Source organism: Ranitomeya imitator, chromosome 3 (genome assembly GCF_032444005.1).
Source record: "Ranitomeya imitator isolate aRanImi1 chromosome 3, aRanImi1.pri, whole genome shotgun sequence".
Taxonomy (NCBI): domain Eukaryota; kingdom Metazoa; phylum Chordata; class Amphibia; order Anura; family Dendrobatidae; genus Ranitomeya; species Ranitomeya imitator.
In genome coordinates, this window is record NC_091284.1 from 689,047,590 (window position 1) to 689,067,244 (window position 19,655).

A 19,655-nucleotide genomic window follows, 5' to 3' on the forward strand; every position below is an offset into this window, starting at 1 on the left:
ACACAGCGTTTCCTATGCTCCGAACACCAAAGGATGTCCATTACGGTGAGCTTGACTTTTGACTATGGATAGGAGATACCTTGTTTTTCTGAGAATAACCCTTTAGATATTTAATCAATATCTTACTCTATGCATACAATCCAACTTTAAGTGTTATTGGTGTTGTCCAAGCTGAAATGAAAAGTCTGCCATGATTTTATGTTGATTGCAGACTTGTCGAATTGTGACAGCACACAGCATGACAATTTCCTTGTATTTCCAGGGTGTTTTTTCAACCTGGACAACACCTTCAGTAGTTGGCTAGTATGTAAAGTGTAAAGCACATGCATGTTTTAGTATTTTCTTTACTATAAACAGACATACTGTATATTTATATATAGTATATTGAATTTCTTTTGTGCGTATGATTAGCAGCCTCCTTATTTTGTAATATCTCTATTTTAAATAGATGGAAATTTTTCATGAGCCATCTTCAGTTACAGCTGGCGTGTAGTAGATAATACTGAGTAATCTTGGGCACAATGACAAATATGGATTTATGCCTATTATAACTCATATAAACAAGGGTTAGGACAGCACAACAGCAATAATCTTATTAGCCACGTGTAAAATGGTGATAAGCAGATTCTTTATCAAATAGTACAACATAATTAAAAAGGTACAGATATTTTAATTTGATAAAATAGAATTAACAGTACAAACATGACGGCAAAGGTACAGACAGAAAGCAAAGAAAGCACATTTTTTTAACTAAAGCAGGGGTGGGCAATTCATTTTCCCGAGAGGCCACATGAAAGCACATGAGTGTTGTGGAGATCCAAACCAATAGGTTGAAGTTAATTCTGCTCAATATTAATATTAACATATTAATTATAATTATTATTTTAACCCCTTCAAGAAATTGGGCGTATTCAGTACATCTTTGTATGTTGGCACTTACCAACCTTAGATGTACTAAGTACATCCTGGCAATTTTGGGCGCATATGGGGCTGTGCGCACAATCGATGCTAAGGGTCAGCTGATTCGGACAGCTGAAACCTGGCACTCGGTTGAGGAGCGGTGCATGCACCACTCTCTGAACCTTGACCCCCTAAATGCTGTGATCAATAGTGATCACAGCATTTAGAAGGCATTGCGGGGGCCGATCATTGCCATGGTGACGCTATGTCATCATGATGACATCTGGGTCACCAGGCTACAGCAAACCCTCAGACCACGCACACAGACCATTTGTCCCAGGGGCTTGTGTCAGTGCAGCAAATAATTATAACTGCAATCAGGCTGCTGACAGTGAAAGTCCCATAGTGGGATAAAGAAAACCCGATACATTTCTATTTTTATGTAAAAAAAAAAGTATACATCGCCATATCCGTAAGGACCTGCCCCATAAAATGTCCCAATAGTAAACCCCCTCAGTGAACACCACAAAAAAGGGAAAAAAGCTTTTTAATCATATCGCTTAACAAAAAGTGAAATAAAATATGACCAAAACGCCGTCCTGTCCCGCAAACAACAAGCTGACATACAGCTCCATCAGTGGAAAAAAAAAAAAATGACTGACTGTGGTGGATAAAAACTAAAACTTAAAGGGAACCAGTCACCCCCAAAATTGAAGGTGAGCTAAGCCCACCGGCATCAGGGGCTTATCTACAGCATCCTGTAATGCTGTAGATAAGCCCCAATGTATCCTGAAAGATGAGTAAAAGAGGTTAGATTATAGTCTCCCAGGGGTGGTCCCGCTGCGGTCTGGTCCGATGGACGTTGCGGTCCGGTTTGGGGCCTTCCATCTTCACGCTCCGGTGCAGGCGTACTTTGTCTGCCCTGTTGAGGGCAGAGCAAAGTACTGCAGTGCGCAGGCGCCGGGAAAGGTCAGAGAGGCCTGGCGCCTGCGCAATGCTGTACTTTGCTCTGTCCTCAACATGGCTGACAAAGTATGCCTGCGCCGGAGCCGCAGCGTGAAGACAAGAAGAGGACATCATCCTATGAAGATGGGAGGCCCCGGACCGCGAAGCCCATCGGATCGGACCGCCTGCCAAGGTGAGTATAACCTAACCTCTTTTTCTCATCTTTCAGGATACATCCGGGGCTTATCTACAGCATTACAGAATGCTGTAGATAAGCCCCTGATGCCGGTGGGCTTAGCTCACCTTTGATTTTGGGGGTACAGGTTCCCTTTAACTTTTAATAAATTGTGGTTAAACAATGAATTATTAATCCACCGTACTTGTGTGCAGTCTGTCCCATAAGACCCCTATTAAAGGGCATCACAAAGGACACTAGTAAATAAATAATTAATTAGCACTGTATTTACAAATACCTTTCAATTCTTAAGGAAACATTACAAAATATTCATCAAGGGATGTGAGCAACAATTAATTGTCTATACCATTGTGCTTAACTTATAATACGGCATCATTCCAATTCACTAATCAGTCCATTGAAAGAAAGACTGTCAGTAGACTAAAGTGCTTATGCCATGGCATGTTGTCCCAGCGGAAGTATAATTCTCCCTCATACAATATTAAATTATACTACACAAAGGCTCCAATGCCTATTAGATATGATCAGGTGACATCAAATATCCAAAATAGTTACACTCATATATTCAGTTAATTAATGTCGCTTCTCATATGCTCATGTAATTCCTTCATCTGAATGAGAATAATATTCAAGTCTGCCCGAGATGCTGAGCGGTGTTGTTAAGGCTCTCTCACACCACTGCAGTCTAGCGCTGTCCCTATGTTACAACTGAGCTGGTGCATTCATTCTATTTGAGATGTCAAGCCGTGATATTTGGCTCTATGACACCCCTATATTCTCGCCTCAACGCGTTTCGCCCTACACTTTTATATTAGGGTACATCAGCAGGCTTAACCTGTTATGATCTGGTGGTTTAGGAGCAACATGGGACGAGCTCTGAAGGAAGTGGTACCTGTACTGACCGCAGTCCCTAAGCTCAACACAACACTAGAAGTAGCCGTGGGATGCTCCTGACACTCCCTAGGCACCTCGTCACAGCCTGAGAACTAACTACCCCTAAAAATAGAAACAGGAAAACTATCTTGCCTCAGAGAAAATCCACAAAGGATAAATAGCCCCCCACAAGTAATGACTGTGAGTGGAGAGGGAAAAGACATACACAGAATGAAACCAGGATGAGCACAGGAGGCCAGTCTAGCTAGATAGATAGGACAGGATGGAATACTGTGCGGTCAGTATAAAACACTACAAAAAATCCACAGAGAGTTTGCAAAAATCTCCACACCTGACTAAAGGTGTGGAGGGTAAATCTGCTTCCCAGAGCTTCCAGCTACACAGAATTAATTCATACTGACAAGCTGGACAAACATAGAAAGCACATAACGGATAAGTCCACAACCTGTGGACAGAAAAGAGCAAGCAAGGACTTAGCTTTGCTGAACTGGTCTGGATAACAGGGAAACCCAAAGAGATGTGAATCCAACCAGGAACCATTGACAAGTGGCACTGGCTGAAGAGAGAGCCAGGCATAAATAGCCGAGCAGAAAGACAATCAGTGGAAGCAGCTGCAGACAGCTAAATCCAAGGAGCAGCCATACCACTTAAAACCACGGGAGGGAGCCCAAGAGCAGAACTCACAAAAGTGCAACTTACAACCACCAGAGGGAGCCCAAGAGCGGAATTCACAACAGCACCCCCCCCTTGAGGAGGGGTCACCGAACCCTCACCAGAGCCCCCAGGCCAATCAGGACGAGCCAAGTGAAAAGCACGAACCAAATCGGCGGCATGGACATCGGAGGCAACAACCCAAGAATTATCCTCCTGGCCATAACCCTTCCACTTGACAAGATACTGAAGCCTCCGCCTCGAAAAACGAGAATCCAAAATTTTCTCAACCTCATATTCCAATTCTCCCTCAACCAACACCGGGGCAGGAGGATCAACCGAGGGAACAACGGGCACCACATATCTCCGCAACAAAGATCTATGGAAAACATTATGAATGGCAAAAGAGGCTGGAAGAGCCAAACGAAAAAACACCGGATTGATAACTTCAGAAATCTTATAAGGACCAATAAACCGAGGCTTAAACTTAGGAGAAGAAACCTTTATAGGAACATGACGAGAAGACAACCAAACCAAATCCCCCACACGAAGCCGGGGACCAACACACCGACGGCGATTAGCAAAACGTTGAGCCTTTTCCTGAGACAACGTCAAATTGTCCACCACATGAGTCCAAATCTGCTGCAGCCTGTCCACCACAGAATCCACACCGGGACAATCAGAAGGCTAAACCTGCCCCGAAGAAAAACGAGGATGAAAACCAAAATTACAAAAGAAAGGTGAAACCAAAGTAGCCGACCTAGCCCGATTATTAAGGGCAAACTCGGCCAACGGCAAGAAAGCCACCCAATCATCCTGATCAGCAGACACAAAGCATCTCAAATAGGTTTCCAAGGTCTGATTAGTTCGCTCAGTTTGGCCATTAGTCTGAGGATGAAACACCAAAGAAAAAGACAAATCAATGCCCATCCTAGCACAAAAGGCCCGCCAAAACCTAGAGACAAACTGAGAACCTCTGTCAGACACAATATTCTCCGGAATGCCATGCAAACGAACCACATGCTGAAAAAATAATGGAACCAAATCTGAGGAGGAAGGCAACTTAGGCAAAGGTACCAGATGGACCATTTTAGAGAACCGGTCACAAACAACCCAGATAACAGACATCTTCTGGGAAACAGGAAGATCCGAAATAAAATCCATGGAAATATGCGTCCAGGGCCTCTCAGGGACCGGCAAAGGCAAAAGCAACCCACTAGCGTGGGAACAGCAAGGCTTGGCCCGGGCGCAAGTCCCACAGGACTGCACAAAAGCACGCACATCGCGCTACAAGGAAGGCCACCAAAATGACCTAGCTACCAAATCTCTGGTACCAAAAATCCCAGGATGACCAGCCAACACTGAACAATGAACCTCAGAAATCACCTTACTTGTCCATCCATCAGGAACAAACAGCTTCCCCACTGGACAGCAGTCAGGCCTATCAGCCTGAAATTCCCGAAGCACCCGCCGCAAATCAGGGGAGATGGCAGAAAGAATCACCCCCTCCTTAAGAATGCCAACCGTCTCAAGGACTCCAGGAGAATCAGGCGAAAAACTCCTAGAGAGGGCATCAGCCTTAACATTCTTAGATCCCGGAAGATATGAGACCACAAAATCAAAACGGGAGAAAAACAGGGACCATCGAGCCTGTCTAGGATTTAGCCACTTGGCCGACTCGAGGTAAATCAGATTCTTATGATCAGTCAAGACCACAACGCGGTGCTTAGCTCCCTCAAGCCAATGTCGCCACTCCTCAAACGCCCACATCATAGCCAACAACTCCCGATTGCCGACATCATAATTGCGTTCCGCAGGCGAAAACTTTCTGGAAAAAAAAGCACACGGTTTCATCAAAGAACCATCAGAATCCCTCTGAGACAAAACGGCCCCTGCCCCAATCTCAGAAGCGTCAACCTCAACCTGAAAAGGAAGAGAAACATCCGGCTGACGCAACACAGGGGCAGAAGTAAAAAAGCGTTTAAGCTCCCGAAAGGCCTCAACAGCCACAGAGGACCAATTCGTCACATCAGTGCCTTTCTTCGTCAAATCAGTAAGGGGCTTAACCACACTGGAAAAGTTGGCAATGAAACGGCGATAGAAATTAGCAAAGCCCAAAATTTTTTGAAGGCTCTTCACAGATGTGGGTTGAATCCAGTCATGAACAGCTTGGACCTTAACAGGATCCATTTCCATAGACGAGGGAGAAAAAATAAAACCCAAAAAAGAGACCTTCTGAACTCCGAATAGGCACTTAGACCCCTTCACAAATAAAGCATCACGAAGGATCTGGAACACCATCCTGACCTGCTTCACATGAGACTCCCAATCATCGGAAAAAATCAAAATATCATCCAAATATACAACCATGAATTTATCAAGATAATTGCGGAAAATATCATGCATGAAGGATTGGAACACAGATGGAGCATTAGAGAGCCCGAATGGCATCACGAGGTATTCAAAATGGCCTTCGGGCGTATTAAATGCAGTTTTCCATTCGTCACCCTGTTTAATACGAACAAGATTATATGCCCCTCGGAGGTCAATCTTAGTAAACCAACTAGCCCCCTTAATCTGAGCAAACAAATCAGAAAGCAAAGGCAAGGGGTATTGGAATTTGACCGTGATCTTATTAAGAAGACGATAATCTATACAGGGTCTCAAGGAGCCATCCTTCTTAGCAACAAAAAAGAAACCCGCTCCCAATGGTGACGAAGACTGCCGAAAATGCCCCTTCTCCAAAGATTCCTTAACATAGCTCCGCATGGCGGCATGCTCTGGCACAGACAGATTGAAAAGTCGGCCCTTAGGGAACTTACAACCAGGAATCAAGTTAATAGCACAATCACAGTCCCTATGTGGAGGAAGGGAACTGGACTTGGGCTCATCAAATACATCCTAGAAATCCGACAAAAACTCAGGGACCTCAGAAGAGGGGGAAGAGGAAATTGACATCAAAGGAACATCACTATGTACCTCTTGACAACCCCAACTAGTCACAGACATAGTTTTCCAATCCAGCACCGGATTATGTTCCTGTAACCATGGAAAACCCAGTACAACAACATCATGCAGGTTATGCAACACCAGAAAATGGCAATTTTCCTGATGTGCAGGAGCCATGTACATGGTCATCTGCATCCAGTACTGAGGTTTATCCTTGGCCAATGATGTAGCATCAATGCCCCTCAAAGGAATAGGGCTCTGCAAAGGCTGCAAGGAAAAACCACAGCGCCTGGCGAATTCTAAGTCCATTAAGTTCAGGGCAGCGCCTGAATCCACAAATGCCATGACAGAAAAGGACGACAATGAGCAAATCAGGGTCACAGATAAAAGAAATTTAGGCTGTACAGTACTAATGGTAACAGACCTAGCGACCCTCCTAGTACGTTTAGGGCAAACAGAAATAACATGAGTAGAATCACCACAGTAAAAACACAGCCTATTCTGATGTCTGAATTCCTGCCGTTCTGTTCTAGTCAAAATCCTATCACATTGCATAGGTTCAGGACTCTGCTCAGAGGACACTGCCATATGGTGCATAGCTTTGCGCTCGCGCAGACGCCGATCAATCTGAATGGCTAGAGACATAGATTCGCTCAAACCAGTAGGCGTAGGGAAGCCCACCATAACATCTTTAAGGGCTTCAGAAAGACCTTTTCTGAAAATAGCAGCCAGAGCATCCTCATTCCATTTAGTGAGTACAGACCATTTCCTAAATTTCTGGCAGCGTAATTCTGCCGCTTCCTGACCTTGACACAGGGCCAACAGGGTTTTTTCTGCATGATCCACAGAATTAGGTTCGTCATACAATAATCCGAGCGCTTGAAAAAATGCGTCTACATTCAGCAATGCCGGATCCCCTGATTCAAGGGAGAATGCCCAGTCCTGAGGGTCACCACGCAGCAAGGATATGATGATTTTAACTTGCTGAATGGGATCACCAGAAGAACGGGGTTTCAAAGCAAAAAACTATTTGCAGTTATTTTTAAAGTTCAAAAACTTGGAACTGTCCCCAAAAAACAAATCAGGAGTAGGAATTCTAGGCTCCAAAGCCGGAGTCTGGACAACATAATCTTGGATACTCTGTACTCTTGCAGCAAGTTGATCCACACGAGAAAACAAACCCTGAACATCCATGCCAGAGCATAAATCCTGAACCACCCAGAGATCAAGAGGAAAAAAAAGACAGAACAGAGCACAGAAAAAAATGGCTCCGAATTTTTTCCTTCTTTTGAGATGCATTTAATTCATTTTTGGCCACTTGTACTGTTATGATCTGGTTGTTTAGGAGCAACATGGGACGAGCTCTGAAGGAAGTGGTACCTGTACTGACCACAGTCCCTAAGCTCAACACAACACTAGAAGTAGCCGTGGGATGCTCCTGACACTCCCTAGGCACCTCGTCACAGCCTGAGAACTAACTACCCCTAAAGATAGAAACAGGAAAACTATCTTGCCTCAGAGAAAATCCCCAAAGGATAGATAGCCCCCCACAAGTAATGACTGTGAGTGGAGAGGGAAAAGACATACACAGAATGAAACCAGGATGAGCACAGGAGGCCAGTCTAGCTAGATAGATAGGACAGGATGGAATACTGTGCGGTCAGTATAAAACACTACAAAAAATCCACACAGAGTTTACAAAAATCTCCACACCTGACTAAAGGTGTGAAGGGTAAATCTGCTTCCCAGAGCTTCCAGCTACACAGAATTAATTCATACTGACAAGCTGGACAAACATAGAAGGCACAGAACGGATAAGTCCACAACCTGTGCACAGAAAAGAGCAAGCAAGGACTTAGCTTTGCTGAACTGGTCTGGATAACAGGGAAATCCAAAGAGATGTGAATCCAACTAGGAACCATTGACAAGTGGCACTGGCTGAAGAGAGAGCCAGGCATAAATAGCCGAGCAGAAAGACAATCAGTGGAAGCAGCTGCAGACAGCTAAATCCAAGGAGCAGCCATACCACTTAAAACCACCGGAGGGAGCCCAAGAGCAGAACTCACAAAAGTGCCACTTACAACCACCGGAGGGAGCCCAAGAGCGGAATTCACAACATTAACCGCATTGTTTTATGATCATATGTTTACATTGGAGCTTATTACTCCCGGCCATGATGAGAGACGTGGGCGGCGGCACAAATACCGAGCTTAAATAAACTACGTACCACCTCCCAACACTCACGCTCACTCTTACTATGCAACCGAAGGCTCCCTATCAAGGAGCCAATCAGGGATGGCCAGGTGTAATGACAGTGCAACTACGTCAGCTGGAAGACGGACGTTGCTTGGTAACATGTATACCAAGAGATCTGAATCTAAGCATGCGCCGCCCCCAGCGGCCATTTTACCAAAGGCCACCGCATCGCAGGAATGGATCTGCGTGGGCATCAGGGCATTTATGAAATGCTGGCGGAGCCCCGCTGCCCCACAGACCACCGCCGCCACCATCCCACCTCTACCCCAACAGGCCACCACCGCCACACAAACCTGGGAAGGGAGGCTTCAGCGTCAGACCAGGACTGCCGCCACAGTATTTGTAAGTATATTCTGACTATAAAACGCACCCCCATTTTCCCCAAAAAATTTTTTGGAAAAAAGTGTGTCTTATAGTCCGAAAAATATGGTACACTGAAATTTCCCATTTTTTTAATAACAAAAATCTATTTTGATTTGCTTAAATTATATATTTTTGAAATCCTTTTTCAATTTTGCCTCATATACAAGTCATACAGGATAAAATGTTTCTTAACATTTTTTCTGTAAAAAGCAATTTCTCATAATTTTGGAATGTTTTATTGTCACTTTCTAAAGTGGAGTAAAAGTGTGACACTATTGTTCTCTGCAGTGATCTGGGAGTCAGAGATGCTTCCAGGGGTCTTCCCCATGTTCTCCTTCCATTCAGCACTTTTCCCATGCATTTGAACATTTTCACTACCCCTGGATCTCTTTGCAGGGTCTGCCGGTAAAAAGATCGACTTTCACATTGACTCTCATTATGCTCGCTACTCCAAATGAGCATGCGAGTATTAGGAATTACTCAGTTCGAACAATGAGCACCCGAGCATTTTAGTGCTCACTCATCTCTATTAGGCTATATGCACACTTCGCAGATTTGTTGCAGATCCACAGCGTTTTTTCCGTGCGGAATTGCACCAAATCTGCAAAGGAGTGCTCAAGCAATGTTAATCAATGAGAATCCAGAATTGGTGTGCACATGCTACAGAAAATTCCGCACTAATTTGCAGCATCTTATTTTCCACAGCATGTCATTTCTTTTTGTGGATCTGCAGTGTTTCTGCACCCATTGACTTACATTGAGTCAGTCAAATCCACAGCCAAACCGCAGGTGTAAAAGGTCTGCTGATATGCTTTGGATTGCGTGCCAAAAATGCTGCAGAAAAAAATGAGGAAGAGTGTGTGAGCAGAGAATATGTGAATGTCTGTCTGTGTCTGTTTGCAGGTGTCTGTCTGTTGGTGTCTGTGTGTGTCTGCCTGCCGGCGTCTGTGTGTGTAGCCAGGCTTCGTCTGATGTGACTACTACTCCCATCCGGCTATGTCTGCTGTCACATATAACAGTGACAGCATGAGCTGATGATGGGACAGTAGTCCCATCATCCGTCGACTGTGTTCTATTGTAAAGCAAAAAACATTCATACTCACCAAACACCTAATCCTCAACGCCTGAGTCTCCTGCAACAAAAATAAAATAATAAACCAATATGTACTTACCTTTCCACAGTAGTCCATTTAATAACAAGTGTCCCATGATGATCTCACGTGTAGAACAGTCAAATCGGGAGATTTAACTGCTCCACCCGGGCTCCGGCGATACACTGACAGGAGGTGATCCCTCCGTAGTATATCCCTGCACTGCCATGAGAGTTCACTGGAGTTCATTAGCTGATCAGATCTGGTTCTCAAAATGCTCACGCAATGGTGCCGTAAGTGAGAGCACGAACTCCGAGGGATACACTGCACGAGCGATTAGCTCCTGTCAGTGTATCACCGGAGGCCGGGTAGAGTGGTCACATCTCCCAATGTGACTGTTCTACACGTGAGATCGTCGTGGGACACTCGATAAATGGACTACATCGGATAGGGAGTGTTTATGTTGGTTTATTATTTTACTTTTGCAGCAGGAGATCGAGGGATTTGGGGATTGGACGCACTGATAGGGATTCTAGATTGTGAGCCCCATCGGGGACAGCGATGATAATGTGTGCAAAAACTGTAAAGCACTGCGGAATATGTTAGCGCTATATAAAAAAATAAAGATTATTATTAAAAATAAAGATTATTATTATTGGACGATGCAGTAAGTATGATAAATTAAGATTCAATAAAAGAGTCTGTGCGATTATTTCAATTAAAGGACTTTATCCTGGCTGTGTCTTTATTTACCATATAACTATAGGATTAATAATGAATAGGTGTCTTATTGACGCTTCTCCATTACTAAGTCATGAGTTTGATGTCACTGGACAGTACAAAGGTGACATCAACCCCACAAATATTACTCCACGTGCCACCGCTACAGGGCAAGTGAAAAGAGTGAGGCTAAGTGCCAGAATTGACGCATCTATAAGATGCGCTATTTCTGGGGTGGCTGAGAGGTGATGTTTTTAGCCTGGGGGTGCCAATATACATGGCCCCTTCCCAGGCTATTAATATCAGCCTGCATCTGTCTGCCTAGCTTTTGCTGATTTGATTTTATAGGGGGACACCATGTAAATTTGTTTTCTGGGGTTCCCCTGTAAACTAGCCAGTAAAGGCTAAGCAAACATCTGTGAGCTGATATTATTAGCCTGGGAACCTTTATGGCTATTGGCTCGTTCCCAGAATATTAACATCAGCCGTCAGCTTTCCCTCTGCTGGTTATGAAAATTACGCGGGAGCCCATGCAAATTTTTTAAATTTAAAAAAATAAACATATTGCGTTTCACGCAAATTTCGTGTGTGTGTGTGTCTATTATTTAACTCTTTATGTACCATTTTATTAATGAGGGTATCTCGACATACATACAGTACAGACATACAGTACAGACCAAAGGTTTGTACACACCTTCTCATTTAAAGATGTTTCTGTATTTTCATGACTATGAAAATTGTAAATTCACACTGAAGGCATCAAAACTATGAATTAACACGTGGAATTATATACTTAACAAAAAAGTGTGAAACAACTGAAAATATGTCTAATATTCTAGGTTCTTCAAAGAAGCTACCTTTTGCTTTGATGACTGCTTTGCACAATCTTGGCATTCTCTTGATGAGCTTCAAGAGGTAGTCACCGGAAATGGTTTTCACTTCACAGGTGTACCCTGTTAGGTTTAATAAGTGGGATTTTTTGCCTTATAAATGGGGTTGGGACCATCAGTTGTGTTATTACCTCATAAAGTGAAGTGGTCAGAATTGTAAAATTTGGCCTGGTCCTGAAGGTGCAAACAGGCTTGGGGGCTAAGTTTATAATCATTGTATGTTAGGTGTCAAGTTCCCACCGCTGCACGGGGGAATTTTGTTTGGTGCGTTCCGCTACCCATAACATTGTATTTCTTAATATTGAGCAGAATTAAGTATGCTGACACCCCTACATACCATATGAGTCCCAACACAGCCCCCTATATGCAGTATGAGTTCGCACACAGTCCTACCTACAGTATATATATTAGAAGCCCCCCACAGTCTCACTATATACAGTATGAACCCTCACAAAGTCCCATTATATACAGTATGAGCTCCCACACAGTATGATCTCACACCCGCACGACTCTCCTCACAGTCTCTGTCAGCGGTGGTGGTGCTTGCGCATGGGTCTACGCTGTATGGATGCTCTGGGACTGAAGCACTCACTGGTCCCTCCTGTAGTATCTGACAAGGGTACGGGCCACAGTCCTGTACGAGCCCAACATGGCTCTGCAAATCTATAATGGCACAGTCAGGGTGCAAGGGTCTGGCCTGTCCCCAGTCACTCTTATGGGGCACGTGTATTGTACTCACGGACACGGTGTGTTTGGCGTCTTGCTCTCTGGTAGTCACCGGTACACTGCACCTCTCTCTGTAGTCACCAGGCACACACTGCACATCACTCTTCCTTTTTAATCCCCGCTGCTGGAGGCGATAGATGGTGGACGCTGACCTGCACGATGTTTGTGCTCCCTGGACAGAGCACTCCTCTCTCTGGCTGCTGCTGCTGCTAGACGTGCAGGTCCTCTCAGTACCGCAGTCCCTCTCCTTCTGGTCTGCTCGGTGTGCATAGCTCTGCTCTATGTGCACGTCTCTGCACAGCTTTGCTCTGAATGGCTCTGCTCTGCAGTGGTCCCTCTCTCCTGCTTGCTGCGGGGCACAAAACTTCCCTCAACGTAGCAGACCCTGTCCTTCAGGTCTGCTGCAGCACGGCCTGTTGCAGCCCGAACACTCTCTGGTAGGGGAAGCAGAGCGCGCTGCTCACTGCTCTACACTTGCGCCACACTGACTTGCTTTGCACACTTTTTCCTTTTATCCCTCTGCTGAGTGCCCTTTTCTGGCTCTCTCTGCCTCCCTTGGTCAGGAGGAAGCTCCGGCTCCTTCAGGCCTCCCCTAGGCTGCAGGGGAAGGTCCGCCACCTTCAAGTTTACCCCCCGGGAACAATGGATGTTCACCTGTGTGCAATCCAAGTGTCACATGGTCTATCAGTATATGCACATCCTTTCTGAATGGTCACAGAGGCTGTAACACCATTAAGCAAGAGGCACCACCAACAAAACAACACAATGAAGACTATGGAGATCTTCAAACATGTCAGACACAAAGTTGTTGAGAACTACAAGTCAGGGTTGGATTATAAAAAAAACCCTCAATCTCTGATGATCCCCGAAGCATCATTAAATACATTATCATCAAATGAAAGGAACCACAATTCTGCCAAGAGAGAGCCACCCACCTAAAATTCTGAGCCCAGGCAAGAAGAGCATTAATCAGAGAGGCAGCACAGACATCAAAGGTAACCTGTCGTGAATTCTGCTCTTGGGTTCCCTCCAGTGGTTGTAGGTGGGAATGCTGTTGTCTCTGAGTCGCAGTCCTAGCCAGGTGTATCTGCTGATTGCAGTTCTGACTGGGATATTTAGGTGTGCAGGATTCATTAGTCCTTGCCAGTTGTCAATGTTTCTTGTGAAGTGTTGGATCACTTTCTGGCTTCTCCTGCTTAGCTGCCAATACAGCAAAGATAAGTGTCTGTTTCTTTTTCTGTGGCACACATGCAGTGTGCTTATATTCTGTGCTATTCTTTTTTTTCTCTCTTGTCCAGCTTAGACTGTCAGTGTTTTCTCAGTCTTGTTGGATTCTCTGGAGTTGCAGATATACGCTCCACATCTTTAGTTAGATGGTGGAGTTTTTGTATTTTCTGCTGTGGATATTTTTGGAAGGATTTTTAATACTGACCGCTTAGTATCCTGTCCTATCCTTTCCTATTTAGCTAGTGTGTGCCTCATTTGCTAAATCCTGTTTCCTGCATGCGTGTGTCTTTCCCTCTACTACTCACGGTCAATATTTGTGGGGGGCTGCCTATCCTTTGGGGTTCTGCTCTGAGGCAAGGTAGAAATTCCTATTTCCATCTATAGGGGTATTTAGTCCTCCGGCTGTGTCGAGGTGTCTAGGTTTTGTTAGGCACACCCCACGGCTATTTCTAGTTGTGGTGTTAAGATCAGGGTGTGTGGTCAGTATAGTTACCACCTACTCCAGTGAAAGTTTTCATGCTGCTCCAAGGTCACCTGATCATAACAGTAACCCTAAAGAAGCTGCAGAGTTCCCAAGCAGAGATTGGTTTATCTGTCCATACAACCACAATAAGCCTTTATGGATGAATGGGCAGAAAACAGCCTTTACTTGCACACAAAAATCGTAAGGCTCATTTTGAGTTTGCCAAAAGACAAGTGGGAGACTCCCAAAATGTATGGAGGAAGGTGCTATGGTCAGATGAACTTTTTAGGCACCAAGGTAATTGCTATCACTGAAACCAAACTCATACAGCTCATAACCTCAAGAACATCATCCCCACAGTGAAACGTAGTGGTGGCAGCATCATGCTGTGGGGATATTTTTTGGCAGCAAAGACAAGGAAAATGGTCCGAATTGAGGGGACGATTGATTATGAAAAATACAGGGATATTCTTGAGCAAAACCTGTTTCAGTCTAACAGTGATATGAGACTGGGACGGAGGTTCACCTTCTAACAAGACAATGACCCAAAGCATACTGCTAAAGCAGCACTTGAGTGGTTCAAGGGGAAACATGTAATTGTTTTAGAGTGGCCTAGTCAAAACCCAGACCTTAATCCAAATGAGAATCTGTGGTCAGACTTGATGATTGCTGTTCAAAATAGGGAAACATCTAACTTGAAGGAGCTGGAGCAGTTTTGTCTTGAGAACTGTATATTGAAAGAGAAGATGCTTTCACTCCGTGCCCTTGGTGTATGTGCACTTTTCCAACATGACAATAATCCAAAACATACATCAATTGCATTTCTGAAGAAGAACTGGATGAAAGTGATTCAGTGGCCAAGTATGTCTCCTGAGCTGAGCCCAACTGAAACACCTATGGAGCGTTCTGAAAATTCAAGTTGAGCATTACTTTCCATCCAGCACCCAGTCTCTAAAAGGGGTCATTCTTGAAGAATGGAAAAAGATGTTGCAACATGTAGCCAACTTGTTCATTCCATGCCTAGAAGACTTGGTGCTGTCCTTAAAAAACATAGAGGTCATACAAAATACAAGATGTGGTTGTGTTTCATGTGGGGTGTATTCATTTTTGCAAAAACTATATTGAGGAAAACTGAAGATTTTGTAATGAAAGTTATATTATTAAACTTACTTTCCTGCTATGGGTTAAAAAATGTTCTATGAAACTCAGTCTTTAGCATTTTGGAAATTGTTTGTTCTTGTATTCATTGAAAGATTGATTAAAATGTTATTTTTAAAGGGGGTGTAGTCATTTATGCTGAGCAATGTATGTGTGTGTGTAATATGTTAACAAGTGCATATGTTTGTATGAGCAAATGGGTCTTGATGGAGGGAGGGGGCAGACTTGCATCCTGCACAGGGACACTTCACTGTCAGCATTTCCTCCTGATATGAACTGTTGTTATTTGGCCATATGTAGTAGTTACAGAACCTGGTTCCCCGGGAGGATCCTATGGATCACTGCGACAATGGTGACAAGTGTCATAATTGCAGTTGATGCCATTGTAATAAATGTATTTTCCGATCATTGCAAAGCTTTGCTCTTGAACCATAAACATCCTTATTTAGCTGCTTGTTCTGCCTCAAAAGTGAAAACTGAATGCTCAGATCAACCTAAGCTCTCCGTAGTGATGGCAGCTAGGTGGTATCATACACCTGTTGGTATAGAACACTGATATCTGCCAGTAGCAGCAAGTACTGTAATTTCCTTCACACTGGTTCTCTGATATCTCCCACCAAGTGCCCTATTTCACAAACATGAGAGAACTTGCAGCTGGTGAGTTTGGAAAGCTGACAGGAAACAATCATTGCTAACTGTATAGTAATTTTGTGAAATGTAGACATTTTATAATCGTAATGCAGATCAGTATAAAACATAGATAAATATATGAAAAGGCATTAGAAAGACATTCTTAAAATTTCAAATGTTATTAGGACAGGTGCCTGTGAACATATGCAGTAGAAAGCTTCCTACTGTGTCTGGGAGATAACATATACCATACCGTGTCAGTACACACTGTCACGTACTGTTAGCCCCTCAGCATTCAGGAAGACAGGGTGGACAGCAGTGTGAGCAGCCTCTTTTTACCTCAGCACCCCTATTTTTTTCAGTATTTAATAAGCTGGAAAGTTTGGACAGCACTTTTTACCTCAACACTCCTGCATCTCCAGTATTAGTTTAGAAAGACTGGATTTATAGCTGTGTGAGCATCTTCTTCTTACCTCAGAACCCCTGATTTCTCCATTAGTAGATCAGATCGACAGGATGGACAGCATCATGAGCAGCTTCAACTTACATCAGCACACCGTGTTATCTCCAGTATTAGAGCAGATAGGCAAGATTGAAAGCAGTTTGACTATCCTCTTCTTACCTCAGCATCCCTGGTATCTTCAGTATTGGATCAGCTAGACAAGGTGGACATCAGTCAGCAGTGTGAGCATCTTCTTCTTAGCTAAGCAAACCGGGTATCTCCACTATCGGATCAGAAAGATAGTGTGGACAGCAGCATGAGCAACATCTTACATCAGCATGCCTAGTACCTCCAGTTTTAGATAAGATTCACAGGGTGGACAGCAGTTTGAGAAGCCTCTTCTTATCCCTGCACCCCTTGTTTCTCCAGTAGTAGACAGTAGTAGATCAGTTAGACAGGATGGATAGCAGTGTGAGCAGCCTCTTCTTACCTTAGCATACCTGGTATCTTCAGTATTGGATCATATAGACAATTGTTATGATACGGTGGTCTAGGAGCAACATGGAACAAGCTCTGAAGGAAGTGGTAACTGTACTGACCACAGTCCCTAAGCTCAACACAACACTAGAAGTAGCCGTGGAATGCTCCTAACTCTCCCTAGGCATCTCGTCACAGCCTAAGAGCTAACTACCCCTAAAGAAAGAAGCAGGAAAGCTATCTTGCCTCAGAGAAAATCCCCAAAGGATAGATTAGCCCCCCACAAATAATGACTGTGAGTGGAGAGGGAAAAGACATACACAGAATGAAACCAGGATGAGCACAGGAGGCCAGTCTAGCTAAATAGATAGGACAGGATGGAATACTGTGCGGTCAGTATAAAACGCTACAAAAATCCACGCAGAGTTTACAAAAAATCTCCACACCTGACTAAAAGTGTGGAGGGCAAATATGCCTCCCAGAGCTTCCAGCAAGACAGAATTAATTCACACTGATAAGCTGGACAAACATAGAAAGCACAGAATGGATAAGTTCACAATCTATGGACAGAAAAGAGCAAGCAAAAACTTAGCTTTGCTGAACTGGTCAGGATAACAGGGAACTCCAAAGAGATGTGAATCCAACCAGGAACCATTTACAAGTGGCACTGGCTGAAGAAAGAGCCAGGCCTATATAGCCGAGCAGAAGAGACGATAAGTGGAGGCAGCTGATGACAGCTAACTCCAAGGAGCAGCCATACCACTAGAAACCACAAGAGGAAGCCCAAGAGCAGAACTCACAAAAGTGCCACTTACAACCACCGGAGGGAGCCCAAGAGCGGAATTCACAACAGACAATGTAGACATCAGTCAGCAGAGTGAGCAGCCTATTTGTACCTCAGCACCCCTGGCATCTTCAATATTAGTTCAGAAAACAGCACCCCCAGTAAATCCAGCATTGGATGAGATGGGCAGGGTGGACAGCAATTTAAGCAGTCACTTCTTACCTTAACACCTCTGGTAGCTCAGCATTGGATCATATAGACAAGGTGAATATCAGTCAACAGTGTGAGCATCCTATTCTCATCTCAGCTTTCCTGGTATCTCCAGTTTTGGATAAGATTGATCGCATTGTGAGCAGTCTTTTCTTACCTTTCTTCAGCACCCCGAAATTTCCAGTACTGGATCAGATAGGCAGAGGGGAAAGAAGTTTGACCAGCATTTATTTACCTCAGCACCCCATGTGTTTTCAGCATTGGATGAGATAGACAAGGTGGACATCAGTCAGCAGTTTGAGCAGCGTCTTTTTAAAACAGCAACCCTGATATTTCCATTATCAGATCAGAAAGACATGGTGGACAGCAGCATGATTAGCCTCTTCTTACCTCAGCACTCTTGATCTCTGCAGTATTGTATCAGAATAACCACTGGGAGCACCTCTTTCTACACATGAAGAAAGGGCAGAGTATTCTACAGCACATGATCACAGGCACCTGTCCTAATATTCTAGAACACGTTTCCATCAGTGTAATAAGACCATGGACATTTTAAAATACAGAATTATAATGATTACCTCCATAGACTAAATGAATGCGATTGGCTAAATGAAAATAAACTTAATTAGAAATGATAATTCATATAGTTTTTTCTGTTCTTAGAGGACCTCTTTAAGGCTAGTTTCACATTTGCGGTTGAGTCCGCAGAGTCTTGTCCGCAAACGTATGCAAAAACGCATGCCAACGCATGCTAACACAGCATTTTTTATCCGCATCAGCTTATGCGTGATGGCAAAAAAACGCTGCATTTGCATGTGTTTGTATGCGTTTGATTGCGTTTGTATGTGTCTTTGCCTGCGTTTGCGCGTTTGATATTTCCAGGAGGGCGTGTCTCAATGGGCATGACTAAATCAGTTCCTGGACATGTACAGCCCGAAATACGCAAGCGCAGCGAGCGCATGCATACGCAAATACATGCATATGCATGCGTTCCCACAGGCAGTAATGCGGATTTTTAACACACTCATCCACATGCGCATGCCTGCACATATTTGACGGAAATTTTCCGCCTCAAAAATTGCAACATGGTGCGTTAGCAGCGCCCCGCCGCACACCGCGAAAAGATGCATACGTAAGCAAACGCAGGTGAATGCATGCAAACGCATGAACCTGCGTCCACAGTGTAAAAGATATGAAATCAAGATCCATGCAGATGTATGCGTCAGAAACGCTGCGGACACAACCGCAAATGTGAAACCAGCCTAACAAAGTTTTTTTTACGTCCTAAAGTATTTATTTCAGCTTCTCTCCATTTTGAATACTTTTTCTTGCTAATCTTATGCCATTTGCTGACAGTTTGCTTACAAACAATTCGTTAAAAAATTACAATAGGCCTCTGTATGGGTGAAGACACTATTATAATCATAGAGGGTTGTCACTCAGGATTTTTCAATGTAAATTCATACTTATTTTGAGCAAAAGTAATGCAAATTCAATAATCAAGCAAGGACACATTCAGGCTATTATATCTTTCTCATGGTTCTCTTTGTCACAATGCCAAGAGGAGACATCAGCAAAATCCTGATAGAAGGCAGGAATATTAGAGGCAGTGGATGCTGAGCAAAGTTTCTGAGATGGTGGTTGAGGTGGAATTTTAAAGCAGTTATAATGCCCACTGGGCAA

General features: G+C 44.0%; 1 protein-coding gene across 1 annotated transcript in view; it reads right to left on the reverse strand.

Moving 5' to 3' along the window:
- Nucleotides 1-19,655, reverse strand: part of TAC3 (tachykinin precursor 3) — a 216,230-nt gene that overhangs the window by 67,482 nt on the left and 129,093 nt on the right. The gene's annotated exons all lie outside the window — the stretch shown is intronic.